The sequence below is a fragment of the Ambystoma mexicanum genome (genome assembly GCF_040938575.1).
Source record: "Ambystoma mexicanum isolate Mex_15411 chromosome 12 unlocalized genomic scaffold, UKY_AmexF1_1 Mex_chr12_unloc.1, whole genome shotgun sequence".
NCBI classification, from domain to species: Eukaryota; Metazoa; Chordata; class Amphibia; order Caudata; family Ambystomatidae; genus Ambystoma; species Ambystoma mexicanum.
In genome coordinates this window covers 3,638,083-3,661,095 of record NW_027182322.1, presented here as the reverse complement: position 1 = coordinate 3,661,095, position 23,013 = coordinate 3,638,083, and the positions used below count along the sequence as shown (strand labels likewise).

Genomic DNA, 23,013 nt, shown 5'->3' with positions numbered 1-23,013 from the left:
TCTCTTTCACGTCTGGGGCATAGGTGGCTACTGCACAGCTCTAGATGTCGCCCACCTGCAAGGTGCTATGGAAAGCACTTTTGCACATTGGACGTGCTATATTAACCCCCTCTCCCCAAATACAATAAAAATAAAGAAATATATGTGCTTCCATAATGTCTAACTTCTAATGTTTCATATGTGTAAGCACATTGTCCTCCTCCTGACCACATTCTAAAACTATGTGCAAATTGTTCCTTCCATAAACTGTCACTTCCTTGGCCCTTTATTTATAATGACTGTTATACTGTCTCTCTTTCCGCCACAGTATAAAAAAGCCTAGCACACCTCATGATTGGACTAAGAAATTCCTGTCATTTAGTTGGAAATGATTTTCCCATTATCCCCAAAAACTCCTCACTGTGTCTAAGAACGCTTTTTTTCACAGGACAATACAGATCAGATTGACTTGAAAGGTCCTTTCACGCGACTACAGAATGCCTCTCATTCCACTAAAAGATACGCCAGTGCCTATAATAGCCTAGGACTAGACTATGAGTCCCAATGTAGAAAGACCACAAGTCCACAGATATGCCTGTTTATTTAAACATCTGTATTATCATCAGCGTGTGACTGCAAAGGCGGGACCTCGCGCTCTCTGTAACGCGCTCCATTGGCAACATCAGTTAAATGTCGTTGGTTCAATCCCTCGCGGATGTTGTTTTTATTCCCATTTGTAACTGGGAAATACTGTCGCTGCAATACATATGTCTTAATCAAGCTAGTGGTTATTGACGTAAATGGCAGTGTTATAATGTTTCATGTACTGCAAATGTCACCACATAATGCGCTCTTAATTAGATTTGGTTGAAATACATTACAGTCACCCGATGAAAAAGTGTGCAAAGAGCATTAAAGAAACAAAAGGTTCATAACAGTAACAGGACATATCGAATTGTTTCAGTCCTCCACAGAGATTGCCAATGTATTAATGGAAATTCTAAAATATCTGCCCAACTGCCGTGACATTGCCTCACTGCAATGCCGTGACTCGGATTCGAACCGAGGTTGCTGCGGCCACAACGCAGAGTACTAACCACTATACGATCACGGCGAGCTACTTGGGCTGCTACAATGTGACGTTCCACCTCTATCATAAGCTGTACTCCATCTGTGATGTCATGACTCATGTTTGAATTAAAGGTTGGTTGTGATGTTATCCATGAGAATAAGTGGACACCTGATCCCCAGTCACTTATTTAAGATCTCAATAATCAAGTCAGAATCCAAATGAAAGTCATCAAAGTGGAGCCAATTAGAAATAATATAGTTACACAAACCTGGCAATGGTGCGGCAGCCAGGGCCGATAATGGCCCGCCAGCCTGAGAGCAGGAAAGTGTGAGAGCAGTGATGGTCTTGTGAGAGTTTACAGCTGTTATTGACCCTGTCCCCTTCCATTGCAGAATTTTCTCCCTATAAGAAGTGCAGAGGCTCCCTCCGGGGTGCTAATAGTACATTTATTTTTTTGCGCAGGAGAAGTGCTCTTCACCAATTGCACGTGCCAAATCACCCGAAGGCCACCACCATAAAATTCAGGCATTCATGTTCATGCGTCCTCCATGTTATGTCCTTATAAAGGGATGCATGTTCATGATGACTCCATGTCACACCTGCATACAAGGATGCATGTTCATGCCGCCTCGTTCTCTTGGCTTCATACAGGGATTTTATCTCCTCCCTGTCTCACCCTCATGCAGGGATGCATGACCAATGCTCCTTCCCTTCTCGCCCGCATACATGGATGCACGTTCATGTCTCCTCGTTCTCTCGGCTTCATACGGGGATTTTATCTCCTCCCTGTCTCACCCTCAGGAAGGGATGCATGACCAATGCTCCTTCCCGTCTCGCCTGCATACATGGATGCACGTTCACGCCTCCTCCTTCTCTCGGCTTCATACGGGGATCATATCTCCTCCCTGTCTCACCCTCATGCAGGGATGCATGACCAATGCTCCTTCCTGTCTCGCCCGCATACATGGATGCATGTTCACGCCTCCTCCTTCTCTCGGCTTCATACAGGGATCATATCTCCTCCCTGTCTCACCCTCATGCAGGGATGCATGACCAATGCTCCTTCCCTTCTCGCCTGCATACATGGATGCACGTTCACGCCTCCTCCTTCTCTCGGCTTCATACGGGGATCATATCTCCTCCCTGTCTCACCCTCATGCAGGGATGCATGACCAATGCTCCTTCCTGTCTCGCCCGCATACATGGATGCACGTTCACGCCTCCTCCTTCTCTCGGCTTCATACGGGGATCATATCTCCTCCCTGTCTCACCCTCATGCAGGGATGCATGACCAATGCTCCTTCCCTTCTCGCCTGCATACATGGATGCACGTTCACGCCTCCTCCTTCTCTCGGCTTCATACGGGGATCATATCTCCTCAATGTCTCACCCTCACTTCCAACATGTGTAACTTCTTGTTCTCTTTCACGTCTGGGGCATGGGTGGCTACTGCACAGCTCTAGATGTCGCCCACCTGCAAGGTGCTATGGAAAGCACTTTTCCACATTGGACGTGCTATATTAACCCCCTCTCCCCAAATACAATAAAAATAAAGAAATATATGTGCTTCCATAATGTCTACCTTCTAATGTTTCATATGTGTAAGCACATTGTCCTCCTCCTGACCACATTCTAAAACTATGTGCAAATTGTTCCTTCCATAAACTGTCACTTCCTTGGCCCTTTATTTATAATGACTGTTATACTGTCTCTCTTTCCGCCACAGTATAAAAAAGCCTAGCACACCTCATGATTGGACTAAGAAATTCCTGTCATTTAGTTGGAAATGATTTTCCCATTATCCCCAAAAACTCCTCACTGTGTCTAAGAACGCTTTTTTTCACAGGACAATACAGATCAGATTGACTTGAAAGGTCCTTTCACGCGACTACAGAATGCCTCTCATTCCACTAAAAGATACGCCAGTGCCTACAATAGCCTAGGACTAGACTATGAGTCCCAATGTAGAAAGACCACAAGTCCACAGATATGCCTGTTTATTTAAACATCTGTATTATCATCAGCGTGTGACTGTAAAGGCGGGACCTCGCGCTCTCTGTAACGCGCTCCATTGGCAACATCAGTTAAATGTCGTTGGTTCAATCCCTCGCGGATGTTGTTTTTATTCCCATTTGTAACTGGGAAATACTGTCGCTGCAATACATATGTCTTAATCAAGCTAGTGGTTATTGACGTAAATGGCAGTGTTATAATGTTTCATGTACTGCAAATGTCACCACATAATGCGCTCTTAATTAGATTTGGTTGAAATAAATTACAGTCACTCGATGAAAAAGTGTGCAAAGAGCATTAAAGAAACAAAAGGTTCATAACAGTAACAGGACATATCGAATTGTTTCAGTCCTCCACAGAGATTGCCAATGTATTAATGGAAATTCTAAAATATCTGCCCAACTGCCGTGACATTGCCTCACTGCTATGCCGTGATTCGGATCCGATTCGAGGTTGCTGCGGCCACAACGCAGAGTACTAACCACTATACGATCACGGTGAGCTACTTGGGCTGCTACAATGTGACGTTCCACCTCTATCATAAGCTGTACTCCATCTGTGATGTCATGACTCATGTTTGAATTAAAGGTTGGTTGTGATGTTATCCATGAGAATAAGTGGACACCTGATCCCCAGTCACTTATTTAAGATCTCAATAATCAAGTCAGAATCCAAATGAAAGTCATCAAAGTGGAGCCAATTAGAAATAATATAGTTACACAAACCTGGCAATGGTGCGGCAGCCAGGGCCGATAATGGCCCGCCAGCCTGAGAGCAGGAAAGTGTGAGAGCAGTGATGGTCTTGTGAGAGTTTACAGCTGTTATTGACCCTGTCCCCTTCCATTGCAGAGTTTTCTCCCTATAAGAAGTGCAGAGGCTCCCTCCGGGGTGCTAATAGTACATTTATTTTTTTGCGCAGGAGAAGTGCTCTTCACCAATTGCACGTGCCAAATCACCCGAAGGCCACCACCATAAAATTCAGGCATTCATGTTCATGCGTCCTCCATGTTATGTCCTTATAAAGGGATGCATGTTCATGATGACTCCATGTCACACCTGCATACAAGGATGCATGTTCATGCCGCCTCGTTCTCTTGGCTTCATACAGGGATTTTATCTCCTCCCTGTCTCACCCTCATGCAGGGATGCATGACCAATGCTCCTTCCCTTCTCGCCCGCATACATGGATGCACGTTCATGTCTCCTCGTTCTCTCGGCTTCATACGGGGATTTTATCTCCTCCCTGTCTCACCTTCAGGAAGGGATGCATGACCAATGCTCCTTCCCGTCTCGCCCGCATACATGGATGCACGTTCACGCCTCCTCCTTCTCTCGGCTTCATACGGGGATCATATCTCCTCCCTGTCTCACCCTCATGCAGGGATGCATGACCAATGCTCCTTCCTGTCTCGCCCGCATACATGGATGCACGTTCACGCCTCCTCCTTCTCTCGGCTTCATACGGGGATCATATCTCCTCCCTGTCTCACCCTCATGCAGGGATGCATGACCAATGCTCCTTCCCTTCTCGCCTGCATACATGGATGCACGTCACGCCTCCTCCTTCTCTCGGCTTCATACGGAGATCATATCTCCTCCCTGTCTCACCCTCATGCAGGGATGCATGACCAATGCTCCTTCCTGTCTCGCCCGCATACATGGATGCATGTTCACGCCTCCTCCTTCTCTCGGCTTCATACAGGAATCATATCTCCTCCCATGTCTCACCCTCATGCAGGGATGCATGACCAATGCTCCTTCCCTTCTCGCCTGCATAAATGGGTCCACGTTCACGCCTCCTCCTTCTCTCGGCTTCATACGGGGATCATATCTCCTCAATGTCTCACCCTCACTTCCAACATGTGTAACTTCTTGTTCTCTTTGACATCTGGGGCATGGGTGGCTACTGCAAAGCTCTAGATGTCGCCCACCTGCAAGGTGCTATGGAAAGCACTTTTCCACATTGGACGTGCTATATTAACCCCCTCTCCCCAAATACAATAAAAATAAAGAAATATATGTGCTTCCATAATGTCTACCTTCTAATGTTTCATATGTGTAAGCACATTGTCCTCCTCCTGACCACATTCTAAAACTATGTGCAAATTGTTCCTTCCATAAACTGTCACTTCCTTGGCCCTTTATTTATAATGACTGTTATACTCTCTCTCTTTCCGCCACAGTATAAAAAAGCCTAGCACACCTCATGATTGGACTAAGAAATTCCTGTCATTTAGTTGGAAATGATTTTCCCATTATCCCCAAAAACTCCTCACTGTGTCTAAGAACGCTTTTTTTCACAGGACAATACAGATCAGATTGACTTGAAAGGTCCTTTCACGCGACTACAGAATGCCTCTCATTCCACTAAAAGATACGCCAGTGCCTACAATAGCCTAGGACTAGACTATGAGTCCCAATGTAGAAAGACCACACGTCCACAGATATGCCTGTTTATTTAAACATCTGTATTATCATCAGCGTGTGACTGTAAAGGCGGGACCTCGCGCTCTCTGTAACGCGCTCCATTGGCAACATCAGTTAAATGTCGTTGGTTCAATCCCTCGCGGATGTTGTTTTTATTCCCATTTGTAACTGGGAAATACTGTCGCTGCAATACATATGTCTTAATCAAGCTAGTGGTTATTGACGTAAATGGCAGTGTTATAATGTTTCATGTACTGCAAATGTCACCACATAATGCGCTCTTAATTAGATTTGGTTGAAATACATTACAGTCACCCGATGAAAAAGTGTGCAAAGAGCATTAAAGAAACAAAAGGTTCATAACAGTAACAGGACATATCGAATTGTTTCAGTCCTCCACAGAGATTGCCAATGTATTAATGGAAATTCTAAAATATCTGCCCAACTGCCGTGACATTGCCTCACCGCAATGCCGTGATTCGGATTCGATTCGAGGTTGCTGCGGCCACAACGCAGAGTACTAACCACTATAAGATCACAGTGAGCTACTTGGGCTGCTACAATGTGACGTTCCACCTCTATCATAAGCTGTACTCCATCTGTGATGTCATGACTCATGTTTGAATTAAAGGTTGGTTGTGATGTTAACACCTGATCCCCAGTCACTTATTTAAGATCTCAATAATCAAGTCAGAATCCAAATGAAAGTCATCAAAGTGGAGCCAATTAGAAATAATATAGTTACACAAACCTGGCAATGGTGCGGCAACCAGGGCCGATAATGGCCCGCCAGCCTGAGAGCAGGAAAGTGTGAGAGCAGTGATGGTCTTGTGAGAGTTTACAGCTGTTATTGACCCTGTCCCCTTCCATTGCAGAGTTTTCTCCCTATAGGAAGTGCAGAGGCTCCCTCCGGGGTGCTAATAGTACATTTATTTTTTTGCGCAGGAGAAGTGCTCTTCACCAATTGCACGTGCCAAATCACCCAAAGGCCACCACCATAAAATTCAGGCATTCATGTTCATGCGTCCTCCATGTTATGTCCTTATAAAGGGATGCATGTTCATGATGACTCCATGTCACACCTGCATACAAGGATGCATGTTCATGCCGCCTCGTTCTCTTGGCTTCATACAGGGATTTTATCTCCTCCCTGTCTCACCCTCATGCAGGGATGCATGACCTATGCTCCTTCCCTTCTCGCCCGCATACATGGATGCACGTTCATGTCTCCTCGTTCTCTCGGCTTCATACGGGGATTTTATCTCCTCCCTGTCTCACCCTCAGGAAGGGATGCATGACCAATGCTCCTTCCCGTCTCGCCTGCATACATGGATGCACGTTCACGCCTCCTCCTTCTCTCGGCTTCATACGGGGATCATATCTCCTCCCTGTCTCACCCTCATGCAGGGATGCATGACCAATGCTCCTTCCTGTCTCGCCCGCATACATGGATGCACGTTCACGCCTCCTCCTTCTCTCGGCTTCATACAGGGATCATATCTCCTCCCTGTCTCACCCTCATGCAGGGATGCATGACCAATGCTCCTTCCCTTCTCGCCTGCATACATGGATGCACGTTCACGCCTCCTCCTTCTCTCGGCTTCATACGGGGATCATATCTCCTCCCTGTCTCACCCTCATGCAGGGATGCATGACCAATGCTCCTTCCTGTCTCGCCTCCATACATGGATGCACGTTCACGCCTCCTCCTTCTCTCGACTTCATACGGGGATCATATCTCCTCCCTGTCTCACCCTCATGCAGGGATGCATGACCAATGCTCCTTCCCTTCTCGCATGCATACATGGATGCACGTTCACGCCTCCTCCTTCTCTCGGCTTCATACGGGGATCATATCTCCTCAATGTCTCACCCTCACTTCCAACATGTGTAACTTCTTGTTCTCTTTGACGTCTGGGGCATGGGTGGCTACTGCACAGCTCTAGATGTCGCCCACCTGCAAGGTGCTATGGTAAGCACTTTTCCACATTGGACGTGCTATATTAACCCCCTCTCCCCAAATACAATAAAAATAAAGAAATATATGTGCTTCCATAATGTCTACCTTCTAATGTTTCATATGTGTAAGCACATTGTCCTCCTCCTGACCACATTCTAAAACTATGTGCAAATTGTTCCTTCCATAAACTGTCACTTCCTTGGCCCTTTATTTATAATGACTGTTATACTCTCTCTCTTTCCGCCACAGTATAAAAAAGCCTAGCACACCTCATGATTGGACTAAGAAATTCCTGTCATTTAGTTGGAAATGATTTTCCCATTATCCCCAAAAACTCCTCACTGTGTCTAAGAACGCTTTTTTTCACAGGACAATACAGATCAGATTGACTTGAAAGGTCCTTTCACGCGACTACAGAATGCCTCTCATTCCACTAAAAGATACGCCAGTGCCTACAATAGCCTAGGACTAGACTATGACTCCCAATGTAGAAAGACCACAAGTCCACAGATATGCCTGTTTATTTAAACATCTGTATTATCATCAGCGTGTGACTGTAAAGGCGGGACCTCGCGCTCTCTGTAACGCGCTCCATTGGCAACATCAGTTAAATGTCGTTGGTTCAATCCCTCGCGGATGTTGTTTTTATTCCCATTTGTAACTGGGAAATACTGTCGCTGCAATACATATGTCTTAATCAAGTTGTGGTTATTGACGTAAATGGCAGTGTTATAATGTTTCATGTACTGCAAATGTCACCACATAATGCGCTCTTAATTAGATTTGGTTGAAATACATTACAGTCACCCGATGAAAAAGTGTGCAAAGAGCATTAAAGAAACAAAAGGTTCATAACAGTAACAGGACATATCGAATTGTTTCAGTCCTCCACAGAGATTGCCAATGTATTAATGGAAATTCTAAAATATCTGCCCAACTGCCGTGACTCGGATTCGAACCGAGGTTGCTGCGGCCACAACACAGAGTACTAACCACTATACGATCACGGCGAGCTACTTGGGCTGCCACAATGTGACGTTCCACCTCTGTCATAAGCTGTACTCCATCTTTGATGTCATGACTCATGTTTGAATTAAAGGTTGGTTGTGATGTTATCCATGAGAATAAGTGGACACCTGATCCCCAGTCACTTATTTAAGATCTCAATAATCAAGTCAGAATCCAAATGAAAGTCATCAAAGTGGAGCCAATTAGAAATAATATAGTTACACAAACCTGGCAATGGTGCGGCAGCCAGGGCCGATTATGGCCCGCCAGCCTGAGAGCAGGAAAGTGTGAGAGCAGTGATGGTCTTGTGAGAGTTTACAGCTGTTATTGACCCTGTCCCCTTCCATTGCAGAGTTTTCTCCCTATAAGAAGTGCAGAGGCTCCCTCCGGGGTGCTAATAGTAGATTTATTTTTTTGAGCAGGAGATGTGCTCTTCACCAATTGCACGTGCCAAATCACCCGAAGGCCACCACCATAAAATTCAGGCATTCATGTTCATGCGTCCTCCATGTTATGTCCTTATAAAGGGATGCATGTTCATGATGACTCCATGTCACACCTGCATACAAGGATGCATGTTCATGCCGCCTCGTTTTCTTGGCTTCATACAGGGATTTTATCTCCTCCCTGTCTCACCCTCATGCAGGGATGCATGACCAATGCTCCTTCCCTTCTCGCCCGCATACATGGATGCACGTTCATGTCTCCTCATTCTCTCGGCTTCATACGGGGATTTTATCTCCTCCCTGTCTCACCCTCAGGAAGGGATGCATGACCAATGCTCCTTCCCGTCTCGCCCGCATACATGGATGCACGTTCACGCCTCCTCCTTCTCTCGGCTTCATACGGGGATCATATCTCCTCCCTGTCTCACCCTCATGCAGGGATGCATGACCAATGCTCCTTCCTGTCTCGCCCGCATACATGGATGCACGTTCACGCCTCCTCCTTCTCTCGGCTTCATACGGGGATCATATCTCCTCCCTGTCTCACCCTCATGCAGGGATGCATGACCAATGCTTCTTCCCTTCTCGCCTGCATACATGGATGCACGTTCACGCCTCCTCCTTCTCTCGGCTTCATACGGGGATCATATCTCCTCCCTGTCTCACCCTCATGCAGGGATGCATGACCAATGCTCCTTCCTGTCTCGCCCGCATACATGGATGCACGTTCACGCCTCCTCCTTCTCTCGGCTTCATACGGGGATCATATCTCCTCCCTGTCTCACCCTCATGCAGGGATGCATGACCAATGCTCCTTCCCTTCTCGCCTGCATACATGGATGCACGTTCACGCCTCCTCCTTCTCTCGGCTTCATACGGGGATCATATCTCCTCAATGTCTCACCCTCACTTCCAACATGTGTAACTTCTTGTTCTCTTTGACGTCTGGGGCATGGGTGGCTACTGCACAGCTCTAGATGTCGCCCACCTGCAAGGTGCTATGGAAAGCACTTTTCCACATTGGACGTGCTATATTAACCCCCTCTCCCCAAATACAATAAAAATAAAGAAATATATGTGCTTCCATAATGTCTACCTTCTAATGTTTCATATGTGTATGCACATTGTCCTCCTCCTGACCACATTCTAAAACTATGTGCAAATTGTTCCTTCCATAAACTGTCACTTCCTTGGCCCTTTATTTATAATGACTGTTATACTCTCTCTCTTTCCGCCACAGTATAAAAAAGCCTAGCACACCTCATGATTGGACTAAGAAATTCCTGTCATTTAGTTGGAAATGATTTTCCCATTATCCCCAAAAACTCCTCACTGTGTCTAAGAACGCTTTTTTTCACAGGACAATACAGATCAGATTGACTTGAAAGGTCCTTTCACGCGACTACAGAATGCCTCTCATTCCACTAAAAGATACGCCAGTGCCTACAATAGCCTAGGACTAGACTATGAGTCCCAATGTAGAAAGACCACAAGTCCACAGATATGCCTGTTTATTTAAACATCTGTATTATCATCAGCGTGTGACTGTAAAGGCGGGACCTCGCGCTCTCTGTAACGCGCTCCATTGGCAACATAAGTTAAATGTCGTTGGTTCAATCCCTCGCGGATGTTGTTTTTATTCCCATTTGTAACTGGGAAATACTGTCGCTGCAATACATATGTCTTAATCAAGCTAGTGGTTATTGACGTAAATGGCAGTGTTATAATGTTTCATGTAATGCAAATGTCACCACATAATGCGCTCTTAATTAGATTTGGTTGAAATACATTACAGTCACTCGATGAAAAAGTGTGCAAAGAGCATTAAAGAAACAAAAGGTTCATAACAGTAACAGGACATATCGAATTGTTTCAGTCCTCCACAGAGATTGCCAATGTATTAATGGAAATTCTAAAATATCTGCCCAACTGCCGTGACATTGCCTCACCGCAATGCCGTGACTCGGATTCGAACGGAGGTTGCTGCGGCCACAACACAGAGTACTAACCACTATACGATCACGGCGAGCTACTTGGGCTGCCACAATGTGATGTCCCACCTCTGTCATAAGCTGTACTCCATCTGTGATGTCATGACTCATGTTTGAATTAAAGGTTGGTTGTGATGTTATCCATGAGAATAAGTGGACACCTGATCCCCAGTCACTTATTTAAGATCTCAATAATCAAGTCAGAATCCAAATGAAAGTCATCAAAGTGGAGCCAATTAGAAATAATATAGTTACACAAACCTGGCAATGGTGCGGCAGCCAGGGCCGATAATGGCCCGCCAGCCTGAGAGCAGGAAAGTGTGAGAGCAGTGATGGTCTTGTGAGAGTTTACAGCTGTTATTGACCCTGTCCCCTTTCATTGCAGAGTTTTCTCCCTATAAGAAGTGCAGAGGCTCCCTCCGGGGTGCTAATAGTACTTTTATTTTTTTGCGCAGGAGAAGTGCTCTTCACCAATTGCACGTGCCAAATCACCCGAAGGCCACCACCATAAAATTCAGGCATTCATGTTCATGCGTCCTCCATGTTATGTCCTTATAAAGGGATGCATGTTCATGATGACTCCATGTCACACCTGCATACAAGGATGCATGTTCATGCCGCCTCGTTCTCTTGGCTTCATACAGGGATTTTATCTCCTCCCTGTCTCACCCTCATGCAGGGATGCATGACCAATGCTCCTTCCCTTCTCGCCCGCATACATGGATGCACGTTCATGTCTCCTCGTTCTCTCGGCTTCATACGGGGATTTTATCTCCTCCCTGTCTCACCCTCAGGAAGGGATGCATGACCAATGCTCCTTCCCGTCTCGCCCGCATACATGGATGCACGTTCATGCCTCCTCCTTCTCTCGGCTTCATACGGGGATCATATCTCCTCCCTGTCTCACCCTCATGCAGGGATGCATGACCAATGCTCCTTCCTGTCTCGCCCGCATACATGGATGCACGTTCACGCCTCCTCCTTCTCTCGGCTTCATACGGGGATCATATCTCCTCCCTGTCTCACCCTCATGCAGGGATGCATGACCAATGCTCCTTCCCTTCTCGCCTGCATACATGGATGCACGTTCACGCCTCCTCCTTCTCTCGGCTTCATACGGGGATCATATCTCCTCCCTGTCTCACCCTCATGCAGGGATGCATGACCAATGCTCCTTCCTGTCTCGCCCGCATACATGGATGCATGTTCACGCGTCCTCCTTCTCTCGGCTTCATACGGGGATCATATCTCCTCCCTGTCTCACCCTCATGCAGGGATGCATGACCAATGCTCCTTCCCTTCTCGCCTGCATACATGGATGCACGTTCACGCCTCCTCCTTCTCTCGGCTTCATACGGGGATCATATCTCCTCAATGTCTCACCCTCACTTCCAACATGTGTAACTTCTTGTTCTCTTTGACGTCTGGGGCATGGGTGGCTACTGTACAACTCTAGATGTCGCCCACTTGCAAGGTGCTATGGAAAGCACTTTTCCACATTGGACGTGCTATATTAACCCCCTCTCCCCAAATACAATAAAAATAAAGAAATATATGTGCTTCCATAATGTCTACCTTCTAATGTTTCATATGTGTAAGCACATTGTCCTCCTCCTGACCACATTCTAAAACTATGTGCAAATTGTTCCTTCCATAAACTGTCACTTCCTTGGCCCTTTATTTATAATGACTGTTATACTCTCTCTCTTTCCGCCACAGTATAAAAAAGCCTAGCACACCTCATGATTGGACTAAGAAATTCCTGTCATTTAGTTGGAAATGATTTTCCCATTATCCCCAAAAACGCCTCACTGTGTCTAAGAACGCTTTTTTTCACAGGACAATACAGATCAGATTGACTTGAAAGGTCCTTTCAGGCGACTACAGAATGCCTCTCATTCCACTAAAAGATACGCCAGTGCCTACAATAGCCTAGGACTAGACTATGAGTCCCAATGTAGAAAGACCACAAGTCCACAGACATGCCTGTTTATTTAAACATCTGTATTATCATCAGCGTGTGACTGTAAAGGCGGGACCTCGCGCTCTCTGTAACGCGCTCCATTGGCAACATCAGTTAAATGTCGTTGGTTCAATCCCTCGCGGATGTTGTTTTTATTCCCATTTGTAACTGGGAAATACTGTCGCTGCAATACATATGTCTTAATCAAGCTAGTGGTTATTGACGTAATTGGCAGTGTTATAATGTTTCATGTACTGCAAATGTCACCACATAATGCGCTCTTAATTAGATTTGGTTGAAATACATTACAGTCACCCGATGAAAAAGTGTGCAAAGAGCATTAAAGAAACAAAAGGTTCATAACAGTAACAGGACATATCGAATTGTTTCAGTCCTCCACAGAGATTGCCAATGTATTAATGGAAATTCTAAAAAGTCTGCCCAACTGCCGTGACATTGCCTCACCGCAATGCCGTGACATTGCCTCACCGCAATGCCGTGACTCGGATTCGAACCGAGGTTGCTGCGGCCACAACGCAGAGTACTATCACGGCGAGCTACTTGGGCTGCTACAATGTGACGTTCCACCTCTATCATAAGCTGTACTCCATCTGTGATGTCATGACTCATGTTTGAATTAAAGGTTGGTTGTGATGTTATAAATGAGAATAAGTGGACACCTGATCCCCAGTCACTTATTTAAGATCTCAATAATCAAGTCAGAATCCAAATGAAAGTCATCAAAGTGGAGCCAATTAGAAATAATACAGTTACACAAACCTGGCAATCGTGCGGCAGCCAGGGCCGATAATGGCCCGCCAGCCTGAGAGCAGGAAAGTGTGAGAGCAGTGATGGTCTTGTGAGAGTTTACAGCTGTTATTGACCCTGTCCCCTTCCATTGCAGAGTTTTCTCCCTATAAGAAGTGCAGAGGCTCCCTCCGGGGTGCTAATAGTACATTTATTTTTTTGCGCAGGAGAAGTGCTCTTCACCAATTGCACGTGCCAAATCACCCGAAGGCCACCACCATAAAATTCAGGCATTCATGTTCATGCGTCCTCCATGTTATGTCCTTATAAAGGGATGCATGTTCATGATGACTCCATGTCACACCTGCATACAAGGATGCATGTTCATGCCGCCTCGTTCTCTTGGCTTCATACAGGGATTTTATCTCCTCCCTGTCTCACCCTCATGCAGGGATGCATGACCAATGCTCCTTCCCTTCTCGCCCGCATACATGGATGCACGTTCACGCCTCCTTCTTCTCTCGGCTTCATACGGGGATCATATCTCCTCCCTGTCTCACCCTCATGCAGGGATGCATGACCAATGCTCCTTCCCTTCTCGCCTGCATACATGGATGCACGTTCACGCCTCCTCCTTCTCTCGGCTTCATACGGGGATCATATCTCCTCCCTGTCTCACCCTCATGCAGGGATGCATGACCAATGCTCCTTCCCTTCTCGCCTGCATACATGGATGCACGTTCACGCCTCCTCCTTCTCTCGGCTTCATACGGGGATCATATCTCCTCCCTGTCTCACCCTCATGCAGGGATGCATGACCAATGCTCCTTCCTGTCTCGCCCGCATACATGGATGCACGTTCACGCCTCCTCCTTCTCTCGGCTTCATACGGGGATCATATCTCCTCCCTGTCTCACCCTCATGCAGGGATGCATGACCAATGCTCCTTCCCTTCTCGCCTGCATACATGGATGCACGTTCATGCCTCCTCCTTCTCTCGGCTTCATACGGGGATCATATCTCCTCAATGTCTCACCCTCACTTCCAACATGTGTAACTTCTTGTTCTCTTTCACGTCTGGGGCATAGGTGGCTACTGCACAGCTCTAGATGTCGCCCACCTGCAAGGTGCTATGGAAAGCACTTTTGCACATTGGACGTGCTATATTAACCCCCTCTCCCCAAATACAATAAAAATAAAGAAATATATGTGCTTCCATAATGTCTACCTTCTAATGTTTCATATGTGTAAGCACATTGTCCTCCTCCTGACCACATTCTAAAACTATGTGCAAATTGTTCCTTCCATAAACTGTCACTTCCTTGGCCCTTTATTTATAATGACTGTTATACTCTCTCTCTTTCCGCCACAGTATAAAAAAGCCTAGCACACCTCATGATTGGACTAAGAAATTCCTGTCATTTAGTTGGAAATGATTTTCCCATTATCCCCAAAAACTCCTCACTGTGTCTAAGAACGCTTTTTTTCACAGGACAATACAGATCAGATTGACTTGAAAGGTCCTTTCACATGACTACAGAATGCCTCTCATTCCACCAAAAGATACGCCAGTGCCTACAATAGCCTAGGACTAGATTATGAGTCCCAATGTAGAAAGACCACAAGTCCACAGATATGCCTGTTTATTTAAACATCTGTATTATCATCAGCGTGTGACTGTAAAGGCGGGACCTCGCGCTCTCTGTAACGCGCTCCATTGGCAACATCAGTTAAATGTCGTTGGTTCAATCCCTCGCGGATGTTGTTTTTATTCCCATTTGTAACTGGGAAATACTGTCGCTGCAATACATATGTCTTAATCAAGCTAGTGGTTATTGACGTAAATGGCAGTGTTATAATGTTTCATGTACTGCAAATGTCACCACATAATGCGCTCTTAATTAGATTTGGTTGAAATACATTACAGTCACCCGATGGAAAAGTGTGCAAAGAGCATTAAAGAAACAAAAGGTTCATAACAGTAACAGGACATATCGAATTGTTTCAGTCCTCCACAGAGATTGACAATGTATTAATGGAAATTCTTAAATATCTGCCCAACTGCCGTGACTCGGATTCGAACCGAGGTTGCTGCGGCCACAACGCAGAGTACTAACCACTATACGATCACAGCGAGCTACTTGGGCTGTTACAATGTGACGTTCCACCTCTATCATAAGCTGTACTCCATCTGTGATGTCATGACTCATGTTTGAATTAAAGGTTGGTTGTGATGTTATCCATGAGAATAAGTGGACACCTGATCCCCAGTCACTTATTTAAGATCTCAATAATCAAGTCAGAATCCAAATGAAAGTCATCAAAGTGGAGCCAATTAGAAATAATATAGTTACATAAACCTGGCAATGGTGCGGCAGCCAGGGCCGATAATGGCCCGCCAGCCTGAGAGCAGGAAAGTGTGAGAGCAGTGATGGTCTTGTGAGAGTTTACAGCTGTTATTGACCCTGTCCCCTTCCATTGCAGAGTTTTCTCCCTATAAGAAGTGCAGAGGCTCCCTCTGGGGTGCTAATAGTACATTTATTTTTTTGCGCAGGAGAAGTGCTCTTCACCAATTGCACGTGCCAAATCACCCGAAGGCCACCACCATAAAATTCAGGCATTTATGTTCATGCGTCCTCCATGTTATGTCCTTATAAAGGGATGCATGTTCATGATGACTCCATGTCACACCTGCATACAAGGATGCATGTTCATGCCGCCTGGTTCTCTTAGCTTCATACAGGGATTTTATCTCCTCCCTGTCTCACCCTCATGCAGGGGTGCATGACCAATGCTCCTTCCCTTCTCGCCCGCATACATGGATGCACGTTCATGTCTCCTCGTTCTCTCGGCTTCATACGGGGATTTTATCTCCTCCCTGTCTCACCCTCAGGAAGGGATGCATGACCAATGCTCCTTCCTGTCTCGCCCGCATACATGGATGCACGTTCACGCCTCCTCCTTCTCTCGGCTTCATACGGGGATCATATCTCCTCCCTGTCTCACCCTCATGCAGGTATGCATGACCAATGCTCCTTCCCTTCTCGCCTACATACATGGATGCACGTTCACGCCTTCTCCTTCTCTCGGCTTCATACGGGGATCATATCTCCTCAATGTCTCATCCTCACTTCCAACATGTGTAACTTCTTGTTCTCTTTGACGTCTGGGGCATGGGTGGCTACTGCACAGCTCTAGATTTCGCCCACCTGCAAGGTGCTATGGAAAGCACTTTTCCACATTGGACGTGCTATATTAACCCCCTCTCCCCAAATACAATAAAAATAAAGAAATATATGCGCTTCCATAATGTCTACCTTCTAATGTTTCATATGTGTAAGCACATTGTCCTCCTCCTGACCACATTCTAAAACTATGTGCAAATTGTTCCTTCCATAAACTGTCACTTCCTTGGCCCTTTATTTATAATGACTGTTATACTCTCTCTCTTTCCGCCACAGTATAAAAAAGCCTAGCACACCTCATGATTGGACTAAGAAATTCCTGTCATTTAGTTGGAAATGATTTTCCCATTATCCCCAAAAACTCCTCACTGTGTCTAAGAACGCTTTTTTTCACAGGACAATACAGATCAGATTGACTTGAAAGGTCCTTTCACGCGACTACAGAATGCCTCTCATTCCACTAAAAGATACGCCAGTGCCTACAATAGCCTAGGACTAGACTATGAGTCCCAATGTAGAAAGACCACAAGTCCACAGATATGCCTGTTTATTTAAACATCTGTATTATCATCAGCGTGTGACTGTAAAGGCGGGACCTCGCGCTCTCTGTAACGCGCTCCATTGGCAACATCAGTTAAATGTCGTTGGTTCAATCCCTCGCGGATGTTGTTTTTATTCCCATTTGTAACTGGGAAATACTGTCGCTGCAATACATATGTCTTAATCAAGCTAGTGGTTATTGACGTAAATGGCAGTGTTATAATGTTTCATGTACTGCAAATGTCACCACATAATGCGCTCTTAATTAGATTTGGTTGAAATACATTACAGTCACCCGATGAAAAAGTGTGCAAAGAGCATTAAAGAAACAAAAGGTTCATAAAAGTAACAGGACATATCGAATTGTTTCAGTCCTCCACAGAGATTGCCAATGTATTAATGGAAATTCTAAAATATCTGCCCAACTGCCGTGACATTGCCTCACCGCAATGCCGTGACTCGGATTCGAACCGAGGTTGCTGCGGCCACAACGCAGAGTACTAACCACTATACGATCACGGCGAGATACTTGGGCTGCTACAATGTGTCGTTCCACCTCTATCATAAGCTGTACTCCATCTGTGATGTCATGACTCATGTTTGAATTAAAGGTTGGTTGTGATGTTATCCATGAGAATAAGTGGACACCTGATCCCCAGTCACTTATTTAAGATCTCAATAATCAAGTCAGAATCCAAATGAAAGTCATCAAAGTGGAGCCAATTAGAAATAATATAGTTACACAAACCTGGCAATGGTGCGGCAGCCAGGGCCGATAATGGCCCGCCAGCCTGAGAGCAGGAAAGTGTGAGAGCAGTGATGGTCTTGTGAGAGTTTACAGCTGTTATTGACCCTGTCCCCTTCCATTGCAGAGTTTTCTCCCTATAAGAAGTGCAGAGGCTCCCTCCGGGGTGCTAATAGTACATTTATTTTTTTGCGCAGGAGAAGTGCTCTTCACCAATTGCACGTGCCAAATCACCCGAAGGCCACCACCATAAAATTCAGGCATTCATGTTCATGCGTCCTCCATGTTATGTCCTTATAAAGGGATGCATGTTCATGATGACTCCATGTCACACCTGCATACAAGGATGCATGTTCATGCCGCCTCATTCTCTTGGCTTCATACAGGGATTTTATCTCCTCCCTGTCTCACTCTCATGCAGGGATGCATGACCAATGCTCCTTCCCTTCTCTCCCGCATACATGGATGCACGTTCATGTCTCCTCGTTCTCTCGGCTTCATACAGGGATTTTATCTCCTCCCTGTCTCACCCTCAGGAAGGGATGCATGATCAATGCTCCTTCCCGTCTCGCCCGCATACATGGATGCACGTTCACGCCTCCTCCTTCTCTCGGCTTCATACGGGGATCATATCTCCTCCCTGTCTCACCCTCATGCAGGGATGCATGACCAATGCTCCTTCCCTTCTCGCCTGCATACATGGATGCACGTTCACGCCTCCTCCTTCTCTCGGCTTCATACGGGGATCATATCTCCTCCCTGTCTCACCCTCATGCAGGGATGCATGACCAATGCTCCTTCCCTTCTCGCCTGCATACATGGATGCACGTTCACGCCTCCTCCTTTTCTCGGCTTCATACGGGGATCATATCTCCTCAATGTCTCACCCTCACTTCCAACATGTGTAACTTCTTGTTCTCTTTGACGTCTGGGGCATGGGTGGCTACTGCACAGCTCTAGATGTCGCCCACCTGCAAGGTGCTATGGAAAGCACTTTTCCACATTGGACGTGCTATATTAACCCCCTCTCCCCAAATACAATAAAAATAAAGAAATATATGTGCTTCCATAATGTCTACCTTCTAATGTTTCATATGTGTAAGCACATTGTCCTCCTCCTGACCACATTCTAAAACTATGTGCAAATTGTTCCTTCCATAAACTGTCACTTCCTTGGCCCTTTATTTATAATGACTGTTATACTCTCTCTCTTTCCGCCACAGTATAAAAAAGCCTAGCACACCTCATGATTGGACTAAGAAATTCCTGTCATTTAGTTGGAAATGATTTTCCCATTATCCCCAAAAACTCCTCACTGTGTCTAAGAACGCTTTTTTTCACAGGACAATACAGATCAGATTGACTTGAAAGGTCCTTTCACGCGACTACAGAATGCCTCTCATTCCACTAAAAGATACGCCAGTGCCTACAATAGCCTAGGACTAGACTATGAGTCCCAATGTAGAAAGACCACAAGTCCACAGATATGCCTGTTTATTTAAACATCTGTATTATCATCAGCGTGTGACTGTAAAGGCGGGACCTCGCGCTCTCTGTAACGCGCTCCATTGGCAACATCAGTTAAATGTCGTTGGTTCAATCCCTCGCGGATGTTGTTTTTATTCCCATTTGTAACTGGGAAATACTGTCGCTGCAATACATATGTCTTAATCAAGCTAGTGGTTATTGACGTAAATGGCAGTGTTATAATGTTTCATGTACTGCAAATGTCACCACATAATGCGCTCTTAATTAGATTTGGTTGAAATACATTACAGTCACCCGATGAAAAAGTGTGCAAAGAGCATTAAAGAAACAAAAGGTTCATAACAGTAACAGGACATATCGAATTGTTTCAGTCCTCCACAGAGATTGCCAATGTATTAATGGAAATTCTAAAATATCTGCCCAACTGCCGTGACATTGCCTCACCGCAATGCCGTGACTCGGATTCGAACCGAGGTTGCTGCGGCCACAACGCAGAGTACTAACCACTATACGATCACGGCGAGCTACTTGGGCTGCTACAATGTGTCGTTCCACCTCTATCATAAGCTGTACTCCATCTGTGATGTCATGACTCATGTTTGAATTAAAGGTTGGTTGTGATGTTATCCAGGAGAATAAGTGGACACCTGATCCCCAGTCACTTATTTAAGATCTCAATAATCAAGTCAGAATCCAAATGAAAGTCATCAAAGTGGAGCCAATTAGAAATAATATAGTTACACAAACCTGGCAATCGTGCGGCAGCCAGGGCCGATAATGGCCCGCCAGCCTGAGAGCAGGAAAGTGTGAGAGCAGTGATGGTCTTGTGAGAGTTTACAGCTGTTATTGACCCTGTCCCCTTCCATTGCAGAGTTTTCTCCCTATAAGAAGTGCAGAGGCTCCCTCCGGGGTGCTAATAGTAAATTTATTTTTTTGCGCAGGAGAAGTGCTCTTCACCAATTGCACGTGCCAAATCACCCGAAGGCCACCACCATAAAATTCAGGCATTCATGTTCATGCGTCCTCCATGTTATGTCCTTATAAAGGGATGCATGTTCATGATGACTCCATGTCACACCTGCATACAAGGATGCATGTTCATGCCGCCTCATTCTCTTGGCTTCATACAGGGATTTTATCTCCTCCCTGTCTCACCCTCATGCAGGGATGCATGACCAATGCTCCTTCCCTTCTCGCCCGCATACATGGATGCACGTTCATGTCTCCTCGTTCTCTCGGCTTCATACAGGGATTTTATCTCCTCCCTGTCTCACCCTCAGGAAGGGATGCATGATCAATGCTCCTTCCCGTCTCGCCCGCATACATGGATGCACGTTCACGCCTCCTCCTTCTCTCGGCTTCATACGGGGATCATATCTCCTCCCTGTCTCACCCTCATGCAGGGATGCATGACCAATGCTCCTTCCCTTCTCGCCTGCATACATGGATGCACGTTCACGCCTCCTCCTTCTCTCGGCTTCATACGGGGATCATATCTCCTCCCTGTCTCACCCTCATGCAGGGATGCATGACCAATGCTCCTTCCCTTCTCGCCTGCATACATGGATGCACGTTCACGCCTCCTCCTTCTCTCGGCTTCATACGGGGATCATATCTCCTCCCTGTCTCACCCTCATGCAGGGATGCATGACCAATGCTCCTTCCCTTCTCGCCTGCATACATGGATGCACGTTCACGCCTCCTCCTTTTCTCGGCTTCATACGGGGATCATATCTCCTCAATGTCTCACCCTCACTTCCAACATGTGTAACTTCTTGTTCTCTTTGACGTCTGGGGCATGGGTGGCTACTGCACAGCTCTAGATGTCGCCCACCTGCAAGGTGCTATGGAAAGCACTTTTCCACATTGGACGTGCTATATTAACCCCCTCTCCCCAAATACAATAAAAATAAAGAAATATATGTGCTTCCATAATGTCTACCTTCTAATGTTTCATATGTGTAAGCACATTGTCCTCCTCCTGACCACATTCTAAAACTATGTGCAAATTGTTCCTTCCATAAACTGTCACTTCCTTGGCCCTTTATTTATAATGACTGTTATACTCTCTCTCTTTCCGCCACAGTATAAAAAAGCCTAGCATACCTCATGATTGGACTAAGAAATTCCTGTCATTTAGTTGGAAATGATTTTCCCATTATCCCCAAAAACTCCTCACTGTGTCTAAGAACGCTTTTTTTCACAGGACAATACAGATCAGATTGACTTGAAAGGTCCTTTCACGCGACTACAGAATGCCTCTCATTCCACTAAAAGATACGCCAGTGCCTACAATAGCCTAGGACTAGACTATGAGTCCCAATGTAGAAAGACCACAAGTCCACAGATATGCCTGTTTATTTAAACATCTGTATTATCATCAGCGTGTGACTGTAAAGGCGGGACCTCGCGCTCTCTGTAACGCGCTCCATTGGCAACATCAGTTAAATGTCGTTGGTTCAATCCCTCGCGGATGTTGTTTTTATTCCCATTTGTAACTGGGAAATACTGTCGCTGCAATACATATGTCTTAATCAAGCTAGTGGTTATTGACGTAAATGGCAGTGTTATAATGTTTCATGTACTGCAAATGTCACCACATAATGCGCTCTTAATTAGATTTGGTTGAAATACATTACAGTCACCCGATGAAAAAGTGTGCAAAGAGCATTAAAGAAACAAAAGGTTCATAACAGTAACAGGACATATCGAATTGTTTCAGTCCTCCACAGAGATTGCCAATGTATTAATGGAAATTCTAAAATATCTGCCCAACTGCCGTGACATTGCCTCACCGCAATGCCGTGACTCGGATTCGAACCGAGGTTGCTGCGGCCACAACGCAGAGTACTAACCACTATAAGATCATGGCGAGCTACTTGGGCTGTTACAATGTGTCGTTCCACCTCTATCATAAGCTGTACTCCATCTGTGATGTCATGACTCATGTTTGAATTAAAGGTTGGTTGTGATGTTATCCAGGAGAATAAGTGGACACCTGATCCCCAGTCACTTATTTAAGATCTCAATAATCAAGTCAGAATCCAAATGAAAGTCATCAAAGTGGAGCCAATTAGAAATAATATAGTTACACAAACCTGGCAATCGTGCGGCAGCCAGGGCCGATAATGGCCCGCCAGCCTGAGAGCAGGAAAGTGTGAGAGCAGTGATGGTCTTGTGAGAGTTTACAGCTGTTATTGACCCTGTCCCCTTCCATTGCAGAGTTTTCTCCCTATAAGAAGTGCAGAGGCTCCCTCCGGGGTGCTAATAGTAAATTTATTTTTTTGCGCAGGAGAAGTGCTCTTCACCAATTGCACGTGCCAAATCACCCGAAGGCCACCACCATAAAATTCAGGCATTCATGTTCATGCGTCCTCCATGTTATGTCCTTATAAAGGGATGCATGTTCATGATGACTCCATGTCACACCTGCATACAAGGATGCATGT

The 23,013-nt window shown here is 45.7% G+C and overlaps 5 non-coding genes across 5 annotated transcripts; all 5 read right to left on the bottom strand.

The window, feature by feature from the left end:
* Positions 1–1,021: 1,021 nt before the first annotated feature.
* Positions 1,022–1,093, bottom strand: TRNAH-GUG (transfer RNA histidin (anticodon GUG)). Its single transcript has one exon. It is a non-coding gene; the product is annotated as a tRNA-His (tRNA).
* Positions 1,094–8,389: 7,296 nt separating this feature from the next.
* Positions 8,390–8,461, bottom strand: TRNAH-GUG (transfer RNA histidin (anticodon GUG)). The gene has a single exon. It is a non-coding gene; the product is annotated as a tRNA-His (tRNA).
* A 7,207-nt stretch (positions 8,462–15,668) lies between these two features.
* On the bottom strand, positions 15,669–15,740 carry TRNAH-GUG (transfer RNA histidin (anticodon GUG)). The gene has a single exon. It is a non-coding gene; the product is annotated as a tRNA-His (tRNA).
* Positions 15,741–17,781: 2,041 nt separating this feature from the next.
* On the bottom strand, positions 17,782–17,853 carry TRNAH-GUG (transfer RNA histidin (anticodon GUG)). Its single transcript has one exon. It is a non-coding gene; the product is annotated as a tRNA-His (tRNA).
* A 2,160-nt stretch (positions 17,854–20,013) lies between these two features.
* Positions 20,014–20,085, bottom strand: TRNAH-GUG (transfer RNA histidin (anticodon GUG)). The gene has a single exon. It is a non-coding gene; the product is annotated as a tRNA-His (tRNA).
* Positions 20,086–23,013: the final 2,928 nt, after the last annotated feature.